Genomic DNA, 15625 nt, shown 5'->3' with positions numbered 1-15625 from the left:
GTATTGATCCTATTAAACATTTACCATCAAGACAATATTTAAATTATAGAATGTTGAGCAATAAATTAATTGGCCATTTATTATACAGGTGACCAGCTTTGTTGGAATTTGTATAATTTCTCATGCAACTGGGAGTACTAAGCCAGATTTTCAGAAATGTGTTTATACAATTATGTTCCTAAGTTGGATATGCAATTTGGATTTTGCACACAGCTGTTGATTGCATATGCAAGTGGCCATCTGGATATGTAAACTAATGAGTGCATGGAATGACTGCAGTTACACAAATTTGGCACACAAATGCACACACTTTGGGGGCCAGAGGGAAAGTACTGTCATGGATTAAAAACTGGCAAAGTGACCAAAAACACAGAGTAGGAATAAGTGGTCTATTTTCATCATGGCAAAGAGTTAACAGAGGGCACTACGGTGTTTCATACTAGGAATGGTGTTTAATATATATATTAATAACTTGAAAAAAGAAATTGAACAGTGGGACAGCACAATATACAGGTGATTCAAAATTATTTAGGTTAGTCAAGTCCAGAGAAGACTCTGAGAAAGTTTAGAGGGACTCAACTAAGGTAGGTGCATAGGCAACACAATGGCAGATAAAATTTGAATGCAAAGTAATGAAAACTGAAGAGAAAAAGACACTCATACATCTCACAGGGTTCTAAATTAATAGTATCTCAGGAAAAGGATGTGGATGTCACCGTGGACAGCTCAGTGAAAGGGTCTTGCTAATGTGCAGCTGTGGTCAAAAAACCAAACAAAATGCTGCGATACATAAGGAATGAGGTGGAGAATAATAAAGAAAGAAGTATACTACTATTATATACATCAATGGCACTGTCTCATCTAGAATACTGGGCGCAGTATTGGTCACCTTATCTCAAAAAGGATATTGCTAAAGCAGAGAGAATTCAGGAAAGGGCAACAAGAATAAGTATGGACATGGACAAACACGAGTGAGAGATTGAAAAGATTTGGCTTGATTCCCTGAAAAAGGAAATGAATAAGTGAGTAAAAGTACATAATAAAAAATGAATGGTCTAGAAAAGGTAGATCAGGAATTTCTGTTCTCCTGGTCTCAGAACACAAGCGCAAGGGATAAAGTCAGGAAAATTGAAGGGGAGCTCAGTCAAAAGTGAGAAAAGGAAATGGTTTTTCAGACACCGTGTAATTAGGCACTGCAACACATTGCCACAGAGTGTCATTGAGGACAAGCATTTAGCAAAAATCAAAGAAAGAGAGATTGGACTTTTCCACGGATAACAAGAATAGTCAGAGTTTTTAATGATTACACTTGCTCTCGTCAGGCATCTGTGGCCTGGGATACAAGAGTGTTTAAAAGTGAATTAAGATCAGATTGTATTAAAAACAAATGTGGATTTCTGGCTGTAGCAATGCCCAAAATGATGCCAAGGCCTTTGATTAAATCTTCATAGAAAACATCTCCCCAGAGGGCCCATTGGAACATATGTATAGGGCCCTTCATTTTTGGCTTTTTCCCCAAAGCCTCTGAAAAATACCTGGGTTTTGAAAAATCCAGTATTCAGAATTTTCTGATGTCTACCTGCATTTTGCACATGCTCAAACGCCCCAGACCCAGCTTCCCCCTTGCAGACTCTCCAGTGGATGGCACACCTCCCCTGAACAAGGAAGCATAACTGCCTCTTGGTGGCTGCTGCAGCTGTACAGAGGGAGACAGTGAGATAGGATGGGAACCTGATGAGATCACAAACCGCTGCAGTAACAGGCCATAGGGAGGGCAAGGCAGTCCACCATGTGTACTGGTTCCCTCATGACCCCAACTCTTCAGTGTGGCTCTAGAGCATTTATGCCCCCCACCCTTCCAGGTACTCCCTCCTCCTCCCCTTACACCTCTTTTGAGGGTCAGGCACCCCCTTCCTACTATCCACTTTCTCCTGGCCCTCTCTTTCCACCTCATATCCCCTGCCACTGTATCAGGCACCCTTCTCTCCCCATGAGGCACCACTCATCCCATTCCCCTGAGAGCCCCTGTGAGTAGCTGGGGTTGAGACAGATCTAAGACTGCAGGAGAAGGAGCCTTAGAAAAGAACTTTGAAAAAAATTGCTGAGTCTTTGCTACTATAGACTTTTGGAATTCACACTGACACCCCTTATGTCAAGCATAAGTGTGCAAGGCACCAGCAGTAAACTGCTTTTGTTTTTAAAAAGAAGCTTTGTTTTTGTAATGGGGATTAGAGACAATGATTTCACAAACAATAAACTCTTACTTTTCTCTGGTTGTTGTTTTTGTCTGTCCTCCCATCCCCCAATATTAACTGTGACATTGACTTAAGTTACTTTTTGTACTGATTTTTCACCTGTTTTGTTTAATTTTTTTAAATAAACACTGATAAATCCCTGGGAAATTTTAGGGAAAAATAAAAATTCAGGGCCATGCATGGTATCTGATTCCCATTTCCCTCTCTGCATTTTCAACACCTATATCCCCTGCGTCTTCCTCCCTGCATCATTCTGGCTAGTGTCTAGTAGATTCAAAAAACAATTTTTGTCTGGCTGCATTTCAGCTGCAGGCGGATAGAAGATTTATTGATGTAAATTGTAGGAATATCAATATTTGTCACTGTGATATGAGAGAGAGAGGGGTTGGTGGGGGAGAGCGAATGAGATTTTCACCATTTTAAATGAAGAAACCTCACTGATTTTTCATTCCACCTCAGAGCCTGTCGTTAACTGTCTTCCTCATGATGGCCTTTTGCACTGAAAACGTGTTGGCTAGAATATGGCTCCTGGTATCTAGCTTTACTGCTGTGGCATATTTGCAATCAACATCTTTGTAAAAACTAGTATGAAAGCCATCAAATAACCAAGCAATGCAGTGCAAGGCTCAACTCTTGGGCTGTGCCTCCTGATAAGTGCAGCACAGAAGGGGTAGTCCAGGGGCAGGGCAAGGAAAGGTGGCCCCATGACATTGTCCAACTCCTGTCCCAGATTCTGGGTTACTCCAAAGGCAAAACATCCCTTGGTATAATTTAGAGTAGCCCTTGATGCTGTTTTAGTTTATGGCAACTTCCGCAGGATTGCCTGTTAGTTGTGCAGCAGCCCAGAATCTCTGTACTATTCAGAGCTAGGACACACCCCTTCCCAACCCCCATTATTCTACTCCTGGCTCCAGCCCCTCCCCTCCCCCCAGCATAGCCATACACCAGCATTTGCAAGGAAGGCAACATGGTCTAGAGCAGGGTTTCTCAAACTTTTTGATTCCAAGGACTGGCTTGCTGCCTTCCTAAACTGTATCAGGGAGATCTCAGGAACTGGCACTGGTCCACAGAGAAGTCATTGAGAAACACTAGTCTAGAGCATCAGACTGAAACCGGGATCTAGTTCTAGCTTTATTGTTGGGTGAGCAAATCGGTTCGCTTTTCTGTGCCTCAGTTTTCTCATCTGTAAGATGAGGATAATGATACTGATCACCTTTGTAAAGTGCGATGAGATCTATGGCAAGAAGCACTACGTAGGTCAGGTCTCTTTATTAGAATGGCTTAAGTTGATCTTGCACTGCTTTTGTGCTAGAAGAATTCTCCCAGATTTACCCTTGTATGCCAGTACTTTGTGCTTCTCCAGTAACACAAGGGAGCCATAAATCTGGCTGAACTAGCCCGTCAACTAATTTTTTGGTTTCTTTCTATTGCTGAAGTGAATTCCAGGCCTCTGTCTTTCCCCTCATTGGGCTACTGGTGTTATACATTCTGATTCTGTAATTCAGCAGGTGGCACAGCTCACATGTTATTGCAGGAAAAGTTCGATGTTACTGTAATTTCTGGTTTGAGATTTACTATACTAAATATACAGTACTGTAATAACAAATAATATGCTAAAACAAAATTGACAGAGTTGTCACAATAGTGAGCCATTACTGACACAGCTCAAGAAAATGAATGAATGTTCTAGTTCTAATTGCACTTGTGGCTGAGGTGCACAGAGTCAATTATATGGAACATGAATCTGTGGTGTCATTTTTTTGAGCACTGCTGTCTGAAATTTGGGAACATGGTTGTCAGAAAGAAAATGAGAATCTAAAACCTGTGGAACATATGGTTTCAGCTGATACTTTACAGCAGAAGGAAAAAACAAAAAACAAACCATGCTCTGTAGCCAAATCCATTTTTAGCAACACAACAAATATTGAGGGTAAATATCTTTTTATTTATTCCATTTAGCCTGAACAAGATACTGTTCTGTATTCAGTTTGCTGCTGTACTTTCATGTACTCTACTTTCTAAGTCTTTGTTCACATGATTCATTGTTGCCTGCCGCAGTCTGACGGCCTGGTACTGCAAGGCACTGGGTGGTTCCCAAGAGTTCAGAGAAAACGGAGGGGTCTCCATGCATTTCAGATAGCATCTCACAAGACTGGGCCCCTGGTGTTTCATTTATCTGTTTGGTTCTGTATTTCACTGGGCTGCATGAGTACACTTTGGTGGATGCTTACTGTACTATACAGAAGTTAGGTAGTATCCCTTGAAATTGTTGGGACTCTCTCGTAGGCCTCCCTGTCTATTATTGAAGAAGCAACCAGACCCTAACAAGAGCTGGTCAGGAATTTTTCCAACACAAACAACTCTTTTTTGGGGATCAGAAAATGCTGATTCTGTGAAACCAGAACTTTGTGCAGAAGCTTACCAGTTTTGACTAAGCTTTCATTGAGAAGGTTTTTCCTCACTAGAAAGATGCCCCCACTTCAGAGGTTAGGGCATTCATCTGGCCTTTGGAAGACCCAGGTTGAAGTCACTGCTCTGAATCAGGCAAAATAGGACCTTGAACCTGGATCTCCCCTGTGCCAGATGAGTACGCTAACTACTAGGCTGAGTATTTGGCTGTCTGAGGGTGGATTGCAGGCCCTCCCTCTCTCAAAATTGAATTAGTGTTTCCTGGTCAACCTTAATCCTAGCAGTGTATGTATATAGCTAAACCTTTTATATTTAGTAAATATGGTCATTTGGAATCCGACTCTGGCTATCTGTTTACATTATATTAAGAATATGAGGAAAAGAGCAAAGACCCAATATTCATGTTACACCCTTATGAGAAAATATGACCATCCTGGCTTTATTCAGAGTGCCTAGACAAAGCCTATGCACCATGCACCACTTCTGCCCCTTCTGAGACTGTTTGTGGATTTACATGGTGCATAATCCTGCTGGTCCCTCTCACTCAATAGTTATACACAAAAAATTTCAAAACAGTCTTCATATAATGCACAGTAAACCTGCGGAGCTCCTTGCCAGAGGATATTGTGAAGGTGAAGACTATAACAGGGTTAAAAAAACCCAAAACCACACACTACACAAGTTCATGGAGGATAAATCCAACAATGGCTATTAGCGAGAATGGGCAGGGATGGCGTCCCTAGCCGCTGTTTGCCAAAAGCTGGGAATGGGTGACATGGGGATGGATCACTTGATGATTACTTGTTCAGTTCATTTCCTCTGAAGCACCTGGCATTGGCCACTGTTGGAAGACAGGATACTGGGCTAGGTGGACCTTTGATCTGACCCAGTATGGCTGATCTTATGTTCTCATGTGCATACCAATGAGGCAAAAGAAATCTTGGATTTTTTTTGTGGGATGGAAAAACTGTTTTCTGCACAGCTTGGTACATTCTGGCAGCACTAGCCATGTGCTTCTGTGGTTTGATTGGATCAATCCAGATCCCACACAGATTTGTTTGTCTATACACAAAAAGATACCATATATACTGTCTGAAAGATTATAGTGATATTTTCAAAGATGCCTTGGAAGGTTAGCCACATAACTCCCATTTAAATGAACGTGGGTTGTTTGTATTGGCTAAATCCCTTGTCTGCTGTGACCATCTCAACCCTGAATTTTTGAGTAAGGAAAAGAGCAAGAGGAAGGGACACAAGCTAGGTTTCCAAGAAGAGCACCATGTATGTCTCTTTTGTTACAGACTGTTGCCACTCTAAGATCAAATAAGCCACTGCATCTGCAAACACAGTAATCAAATGTAAGTGTACAGTTACCGGAAAACCCTAAGACCTTACAGTTTTGTAGCTACATGCACCACACACCATATATGGGAGCATTGGAGAAAGCTCAGAATTCACTCAAAACACACAATTAAAAACTGGAAATCTCCTCAAAGCACAATGCTTTTGCTGAAAGCAAAAACCAAAATCACTTTGTCAGCACCTAGAAGATAAGGTGATAACTAATAGTCAACATGGATTTGTCAAAAACAAATCCTGTCAGACCAACCTAATGTCTTTCTTTGACAGGGTAACAATCTTGTGGATGGGGGACAGAAGGAGATGTGGTATATCTTGATTTTAGTAATGCTTTTGATACTGTCTGACATAACCTTCTCAAACAAACTAGGGAAATACAGCTTAGATGAACCTACTATAAGGTGGGTGCACAACTGGTTGGAAAACCATATTCAGAGAATAGTTATCAGTGGTTCACAGTCAAACTGGAAGGGAAAATCGAGAAAGGTCATGCAGGAATCTGTTCTGGGTCTGGTTCTATTACATATCATAAATTATTTAGATAATGGCATAGAAAGTACATTTATACAGTTTGCAGTTATACCAAGCTAGGAGGGGTTGCAAGCACTTTGCAGCACAGGATTAAATTGAAAATTGTCTTGACAAATTGGAAAATTGTTTGAAACAAATAGGATAAAATTCAGCAATGACAAAATGAAAAGTACTGAACTTAGGAAGAAATAATCAATGGAACAAATACAAAATGGAAATTGACTGCCTAGGAAGGAGTATTGCAAAGGAGGATCTGGGGGTTATAGTGAATCACAAACTAAATATGATTCAACAGTGAAATACTGTTGGAAAAACACCAAAAACCCAGAACACACATTCTGGGACATTGTGACAGGGATTCTGAGTCACGTGTTGACTCCATACACTGTCACTCAAATCTCCACCAAAATGGGTTAAATAGGGGATCAATCAGTAAGTAGGGCCACAGCTGAATGGTCAACTAGGGGTAAGCAACCCTAGCAGCTGGGACAACTAAACAGAAAGAAAGGGAACCCTGGAAGAAGGGTGGAGAGACTGAATGAAATCAGAGTTGCCTGCTGCTAGTACTGCTCCCTTTCTCCCCAGAAGGGAGAGTGGAAGCTGACTGGGTCATGTAAATAGAATTACAGTCTGTGAGATCACTATAATAAAGCACAGTGGTGGTGAAGGTGGCGTGGCGTGAGTGTGGTCTGTTCCAAAGGTGAGAGATTCACAGGCAACCACCCCATCATAGATGTATTACCAGGAATTTTGACAAACAAGTAATTCTTACACTTTGCTCGGCACTGATATGGCTTCAACTGGAGTATTGTGTCCAGTTCTGGGCACTGCACTTTGTGAAAGAAGTGGACAAAGGGGAGAAAGTCCAAAGGAGAGCAATAAAAATGATTAAAAGTTTAGAAAATGTGTCCTATGAGGAAAGGTTGGGATTGTTTAGTCTGGAGAAGGGAAGACTGAAAGGGGACATAACAGTCTTCAAGTACATAATAGGTTATAACGAGGAGGGTGATACATTGTTCTCCTTAGCCAGTGAGGACAGGTCAAGGATAATGAGCTTAAATTGCAGCAAGGGAAGTTTTTCCTAATGACTAACTTAACTGCCAAGGTACTTAAGCACTGGAACAAATTACCTAGGGAGGCTTTGGAATGTCTGTCACTGGAGGTTTTAAAGAACAGGTTAGACAAACACCTGTCAGTGATGGTCTAGATAATACTTAGCCAGTGCAGGGGATTGGACAAGATGACTTTGAGGTTCCTTCCTATCCTACATTTCTATTATGATGTTTTTTGCATCTTCCAAAATAGGACTGGAAAAGACCTTGAGAGGCCATCTAGTCTAGTCCTATGCATTCATGACAGGACTAAATATTATCTACAGCATCCCTGACAGTTGTTTGTCTAACTTCCTCTTAAAAATCTCATGACTGAGATTCTACAAGCTCCCTGGGCAATTTATTCTAGTGCTTAATTATCTGACAGTTAGGAAGTTTTTTCCTGATGTCCAACCTACACTGCCCTTGCTGCAATTTAAGCCCATTGCTTCTAGTCCAATCTGAAGGGGAATACTTGAGCAGAGGTTTCCCACAGGGAAATACATAACCATCAGAGTGACCAGGATTGTTGCTTTGAACTATTCATAAAAAAATTGTTTACACAGGAAAAAATAAATCTTTAAAAGCTTTCATCCTCTTTTCTCTGTTTTTAAATGTCTCTCTTCTAGTAGTTAGAGGGCACTGTTTTCCTTCAAAGCTAGTAAATCAGCTAGTAAATTGTTAAAGGTAATACAATCATGCTGTCTGCTCTACTGTATCACCAGATTTGATAGGAATATGTTTCATGTCAGTCAAAGGAGAAATCAAAAAGGCTAATAAGTGTGCTGTCAAGGCAGAAGATTTAGGTTTTTAGCAACTTGTGGACACCCACTTCCTGAACTGAGAAGCAGGACATTGTTAGGCAAACAGTACATCATCAAAATAATCTACAACTGGTGAAAAAAAAATTGCAAAAAAGATTTGATGGAAAATGGCTTTTTAACAAAACACTTCTATGTTTGTTGGAAATATTTTGGATTTTCATCAAAAACTAGAATTTGTCCATTTTTTGCAGTAAAAACAAAACATCTCTCTCCGCCCTGACCCCCAGTCACATTTCCCATGCAGCTATTCAACTGTCACCACTACACATCTGCTGCAGAATGCTCACAGGCCCTGCCTCTTTGACTTATAGGCCTGGTCTACACTACGCGTTTAAACTGATTTTAGCAGCATTAAACTGATTTAATGCCGCACTCGTCCACACTATGAGGCCCTTTATAGCGATATAAAGGGCTCCTTAAATTGGTTTCTGTACTCCTCCCCAACGAGAGGAGTAGCGCTAAAATCGGTATTACCATATCGGATTAGGGTTAGTGTGGCCGCAAATCGACGGTATTGGCCTCCGGGCGGTATCCCACAGTGCACCACTGTGACCGCTCTGGACAGCAATCTGAACTCGGATGCAGTGGCCAGGTAAACAGGAAAAGCCCCGCGAACTTTTGAATTTCATTTCCTGTTTTCCCAGCATGGAGCTCTGATCAGCACGGGTGGCGATGCAGTCCCAAATCCAAAAAGAGCTCCAGCATGGACCGTACAGGAGATACAGGATCTGATCGCTGTATGGGGAGACAAATCTGTTCTATCACAGCTCCGTTACAGAAGACGAAATGCCAAAGCGTTTGAAAAAAATCTCCAGGCTACAGAGTGCTGCGTGACAAGCGTAACGGAAAGCCAAAGAATCAAATGGATGCTCATGGAGGGAGGGAGGGGGTACTGAGGACTCCAGCTATCCCACAGTCCACAGCAGTCTCTGAAAAATATTTGCATTCTTGGCTGAGCTCCTAGTGCCTGTAGGTTCAAACACATTGTCCAGCCTGGTTCAGGGTATAGCTTGTCAATTTACTCCCTCCCCCCACCACATGAAAGAAAAGGGAAAGAAATCGTTTCTTGACTTTTTTCAGCATCACCCTATGTCTACTGAATGCTGGTGGTAGACACGATGCTGCAGCAGTGAAGAGCAGTATCCGTTCCTCTCCCCTCCCTGGTGGCAGAAAGTACAATATGACTGCTATCCGTTGTCACCATCAGCCCGTGAGTGCTCCTGGCTGGCCTCAGGTGAGGCTGGCCGGGGGCACCTGGGTAAAAATAGGAATGATTCCTGGTCATTCCCAGTAGATGGTACAGAATGGTTGGTAACTGTCCTCATCATAGCAACTGGGGGCTGAGCTCCATCAGCCCCCTCCCTTTCCAGTGTAAAGAAAAGATTCTGTACTGCCTGGACTATCATAGCAGTGGGATGCTGGGCTCCTCTCCTCCGCACTGCTTAATGTCCTGCCTGGACTGTCATAGCAGCGGGAGGCTGCCTCCCCCTCATTTTATCTCACTAACAAGTCAGTGTTTCTTATTCCTGCATTCTTTATAACTTCATACACAAATGGGGGGGACACTGCCACGATAGCCTAGGAAGGTTGGGGGAGGAGGGAAGCAACGGGTGGGGTCGTTGCAGGGGCACCCCTGTGAATGGCATGTAGCTCATCATTTCTGCAGGATCTGACACGGAGCAGCTGTGCTCTCTGATACACTGGTTCTCTAGTACACTTGGCTCATATTCTAGGCAGGACTGACTCTATTTTTAGAAACCATAAAGGAGGGATTGACTCAGGGAGTCATTCCCAGTTTTGCCTTTGTGCTCCAGCAGAGCTCAGCCAGGGGCACCCATGATAGCAGCAGACAGTACAGAATGACAGATAACCATCATCTTACTGCCAATTTACAATGGCAGTAGACGGTACAGAACGACTGATAACTGTCTCTGCTATCATGCAAAAGCAAACGAATACTGCTGTGTAGCTCTGCAGTAACGCCTCTGTTAGTGGCATCCAGTACACATACGGTGACAGTAAAAAAAAAAGCTGAACGGGCTCCATGGTTGCCATGCTATGGCGTCTGCCAGGGCAATCCAGGGGAAAAGGGCGAGAAATGATTGTCTGCCGTTGTTTTCCCGGAGGAAGGAATGAGTGACGACATTTACCCAGAACCGCCCGCGACAATGATTTTTGCCCCATCAGGCACTGGGATCTCAACCCAGAATTCCAAGGGGCAGGGGAGACTGCGGGAACTATGGGATAGCTACAGAATAGCTACCCACAGTGCAATGCTCCAGAAATCGACGCTAGCCTTGGACCATGGATGCACGCCACCTAATTAATGTGCTTAGTGTGGCCGCATGCACTCGACTTTATACAATCTGTTTTACAAAACAGGTTTATGTAAAATCGGAATAATCCCGTAGTGTAGATGTACCCACATTGTTGTAACTACATTGACTTTAGCTGAGAAGCAGCTCAGTTTTTAAAATGGATTTTTAAGAATCAAAATCAAATCCTGTAGAGAGTCAATTTTCCATGCCAAGAGATGACATATTGAGAACTGTTCCTTCATAGACATTAGATAGATGCGAGTAATAAGTAAACATTCAGGGATAAATTGTCACTTTTATCTACATTGAGATGTACTGTATGGTCTTTAGGTCTTCCATTTTATAAACGGACAAATGGACAAAGAAAAGTTAACTTATTCAAAAGCACCTAAGTGAATTAATTTCAAAACTAGGATGAAGAACCAAGGCTCCTGGATTCCCTTCTTGTCTCTGCCAGTGATTCTATGATGTTGGGCAAATTAGATTTTTTTTCTGTTTTGGCTTATTCATATATAAAATAATTCTTTACCAATTACCTCTAGTGTAAGGTAATTGGTATTTGTACATTTCTTTGGGATTCTGGCATGGAAGGTGTTACGTAAATGCATATATTAAAATTTCTGTAATCTTTTCCTATTTTGTTTATGCAATATCTTAATATCTTCTGTCAAGCTAACATAAGATGCTTCCACATTTTTTAAAATCTCTCTCATGCACACATTGTAGTGAAGTAATCTATACTTATACATAGACATTATTTATTATTAATAGTAACAATACCTAGATCTTAGATAGTGGTTTTCATCACTAGATCTCAAATATTTTACAAAGTCTCATTAGCCTTATTTTGCCTATGGGGAAACTGAGGCACAGAGTGATTAAGTGACTTGCCCAAGGTACCCAGTAGGCCATTAGCTAAACTGGGAACATAACTCAGGTCTCCTGAGTCCCAATCCATTGCTCTGCTAGGCTATGCTGCTTCTTGGGGTATATCTACATTTCAATAAAAGATCTGTGACATGAGTGTAGCTGGGCTAGGTCATCTGGTTTGGGCTGTGGGATTATAACATTGCAGTAATGAGATTTCGGGTTGGGGTGGATCCTGGGCTCTGTGATCCCAAGAGGGGGTTGGGTCTCCAGCCTGAGCCCCACAAGTCTGAGTCAGCTGACCCAGGCTTTGAGACTCAATGCCACATGTTTTTTATTGCAGTGTAGACATACCTTGGTTATTACCTGAATAATTAATGTTGGGCTAAGATAAAAACATCCACGAAGCTACCTCATTGTCCTCCTTAGAACTTGCTTTTCTTGTGATATCTACAAAAAGTAACAATCTGTCTATCAGACCAACCAATACTGGAAAACAATTGAAATATTTTAACAAGATTTCCTTGCTCCCTCTTTTCTAAAAGATACCCAGGAAGAGGCGGGGGGAGGAGGCAGGGTGAGACAGAGGTTTGGAGAAAGGGATGGATTGGGGGCAGGGCCTGGGACAGAGCAGGGGAGTGGGGGGAAGTTGAGCACCCCTTGGGAACACAAGAAGTCGGTGCCTCTGATCTGTGGTCAGATACAGATACAATCACTGAGTCAGAACTTCAGCTGTGTACACCAGAATAACTCTGACTCCAATTAAGTTGGCCTGACTTACACCAGTTGAGGATCCAGACAAATAGTCCATTTTTCAAAAAAAACTTCACTATATACTTTATTCTTGGAAGAACAGTGTGCAATGGAGTGGACTTTGCTAAAAAGATCCATAATGTGTTTTTTCTGAACCAGTTAGAAAGTGCCCTTCCACCTTTGTACTTCATCAGAATAATGCAGTAAAATCAGCTAGAGGCAGCCTGTAACCTAGTCTCCTTGGCAACAAAATAGAATAGGACAGCTGGAGACCTCAAGGAAGAGAAAGATTACAAAAGGCTGGGGTTAGGGATTAAATTTAGCCACTTGGTCATTTGTTCCTTTATTATTATTATTTTTTGTTAGGGAGGAAGCTCTGCAAGGCTCTGCCTCTATCCTGGGTCAGGAGTGGATTTCTCTCAACATTAGCTTTTTGTACATACATCACGACCAAGCCTGACCTTTCCTTTTCCCCCCTTAAAAACAAAATAAAACCGAAAAACACAAACAAAACATTTCTCGTAGCTCTCATTTGATCTCACGTCTCAGTTGCATGAACAGAAACTTCAGCCCATGCAAGCCAGACAGTCAACCGACTTTTATAAATAATACACCTGCTTCTTCAAGAGAAATACGTGGGACCAATGAATGAGCACTGTAGAGGTTTTGATTATAAAGCCATGAGTTACTCTGGGCTGTAAGTTAGAGTATGTGCTTGAAACACTTTGCTTTTGCTGGAAGTGAATGTTGTCAAGGACAGGTCTCCTGAATAATGCCTCTTATTTGGGGATCAGACAGCACTCGGTGTAGTCCCTTTGCCATCTGAAAAGAGGAGTCAGATGAATTTTTGAATTTTATATAAAATATACCAAAATAGATTCTATATTCAACATAACAACAAAGTTCCTACTGGACTATAAGGGTAGAGTCTTCTGTGGTATTCTTGTGTATTGAATGGAGATTATAATAATCAGTATATGTACTGTACAGCTGAGCTTAAATTCCATTAAAATCATGAGGTAATGTACTGTACTTCTGCGTGAAGAGTCAGGTATTCTTTGCAAGCCTTTGTATCATTGTTTAATTCATACTATCCTAGGCAACACTTCCCTTCCCATTCATTTACTCGGGAAGATACTGAGATTTAGGGGAAGGCTAGATGATTGTGGATCATATGCTAGCATAGGTCAAGATTAGTATACCTTTACTAACCTTGAATAATGCCTTGTTCCATAAGACTCTCCATTGACTTTGTGGAATAAGGTGCTGCTCATCTCAACTATCATCAACATCCTATTAATATAATCATTTGTTGTGCCTAATTAGATACTCATTTTTGTTCTTCCTGTTAAACTGAGCTCAGAATGTGTCTTGGTTTCTCACAGAAGTCAGAGATGCCCAGCCCTCTGACCTGATCCACCAAAGCATGTAAACACATGCTTTACTTTAAGCATGCAAATACTCACCCACATACTTAAGTTAAGAGGAAGGTGGTCCATTAGTTACAGCACTAGCCTTGGACTTTGGCAACCCAGTCAGCTCCCTGCTTTGACAGACTTCCTGTGGGACCTTGGGCAAGTCACTTTGCCTCACAATTAATGTATTTATCTCACAACACCCTTGTGAGATAGGAAGTGCTATTATCCCCATATACCGATGTGGAACTGAGGCAAAGAGAGGCTATCAGAAGTCAAAAACCAGAATTTACGTAAGAAATTCCAATCCTACTTAGTGACTGCTGACTCTATTATACAAATCAGATACACATGCAGTGGTCAGTCTAACACCCTAATCCTGCAAACAGTTGAACATGTAACTTTACATACTTGAGTAGTCCCATTGAAGTCAGAGATAACTTTGATATGTACAGATAACCACAGGAATAAATACTTGTAGTATTGGGGCTTAAACAGAAAAACAAAAGAGCTTAGATATGAAGCTTGAAGCAACCAGAAGGGGGATTTCTCATCACACAGAGGTGCAGCTTGTTTACTTTTTAAACTTCCGGAGTATGTTGTAGCAGATATATAGGCACTGAAATTTTGCACCAAAATTGTATCACTCTGATTGCACTATTCATATAATTCTCATAAGTAAGTGTATGTTACCATTCCACATTTAAAAATGGTTAATCTGTAAACCACTAGTTGGCATGTTACAGTCAGGCACGTGTTTGCTCATAATGTTAACTTACCTACAGCAGATAAATGATACAGATCACACATTTGTTGGATGTGCTCATTTATTGAGCCATAGAAAGTGCCATTTGAACTTGCCCTATTTGAATTAGAGGTGAGGTTAGAAGGAAACTTAGTCAAGCACATTCATACAGAAAAGCAAATTGAAGTACAGCAGGTGAAAAAATTTAGAAAAATGCCAATTCAGCAAACACTGAAATATGCACATTTGTGTCCATTTCCCTAAACTGTTAGTTTAAAAAACAAAACCACAAGAATTCTGAAAAATTAAAAGGTTGACATTTTCTTTCAAAATATTTTTGAAATGGTTTGTTTGAAAGGACTTCATTTCAATTATGAATGTCCTTTTGTTTAGAAAAATGCATAAAATGGTTGAAATTTAAACAATTTCATTTTAATGAAAATAGAACTTGTGTGAGCCACGTTTTTCAATGTTTCGTTTCACTAAAACATTGGTTTTGATCTGAGCTCACATTTTAAACTTTTTAAAGTTGACAATGAATCAAAATATCCATTCTTCAATCAACCCTACCTCCAAGCAACATATATTAGTCTTAATGATTTCCAAATTTGTGTTTTGAAATATGAAAAAACAGGAAATAGAATACTGTTTGTAAGGCATGAATAGAGTTCAGTTCTGCAAGATGCTGAGAATGTTAATATATGTTCTTTGTTCCAATTTCTGTGACTTGACAAGAAATAAGGATTAAAGTTCAATTTATCTGATTGTAGTTTTATCTGTAATTGAACATTAATCTTTATTTCTGCACTGTGAAAGGAATATTTTAGTTTGCATCCTAATTTTTCTTATATACTTACAGGTTATTTTCAGAGTGGTGTTGTAGCCATGTTGGTCCCACAATATTAGAGAGATAAGGTGGGTGAGGCAGTATCTTTTATTGGACCAACTTCTGTTGGTCTCTTTCACCAACAGAAGTTAGTCCAATTAAAGACATTTCCTGACCCATCTTGTTTCTCAGAATATTTTCAAGGTAGAGATCCAAATAGAACAGCATGTGT

This window comes from Gopherus evgoodei, chromosome 3 (assembly GCF_007399415.2).
Source record: "Gopherus evgoodei ecotype Sinaloan lineage chromosome 3, rGopEvg1_v1.p, whole genome shotgun sequence".
Classification (NCBI taxonomy): domain Eukaryota; kingdom Metazoa; phylum Chordata; order Testudines; family Testudinidae; genus Gopherus; species Gopherus evgoodei.
Note: the sequence above shows the minus strand (reverse complement) of the source record.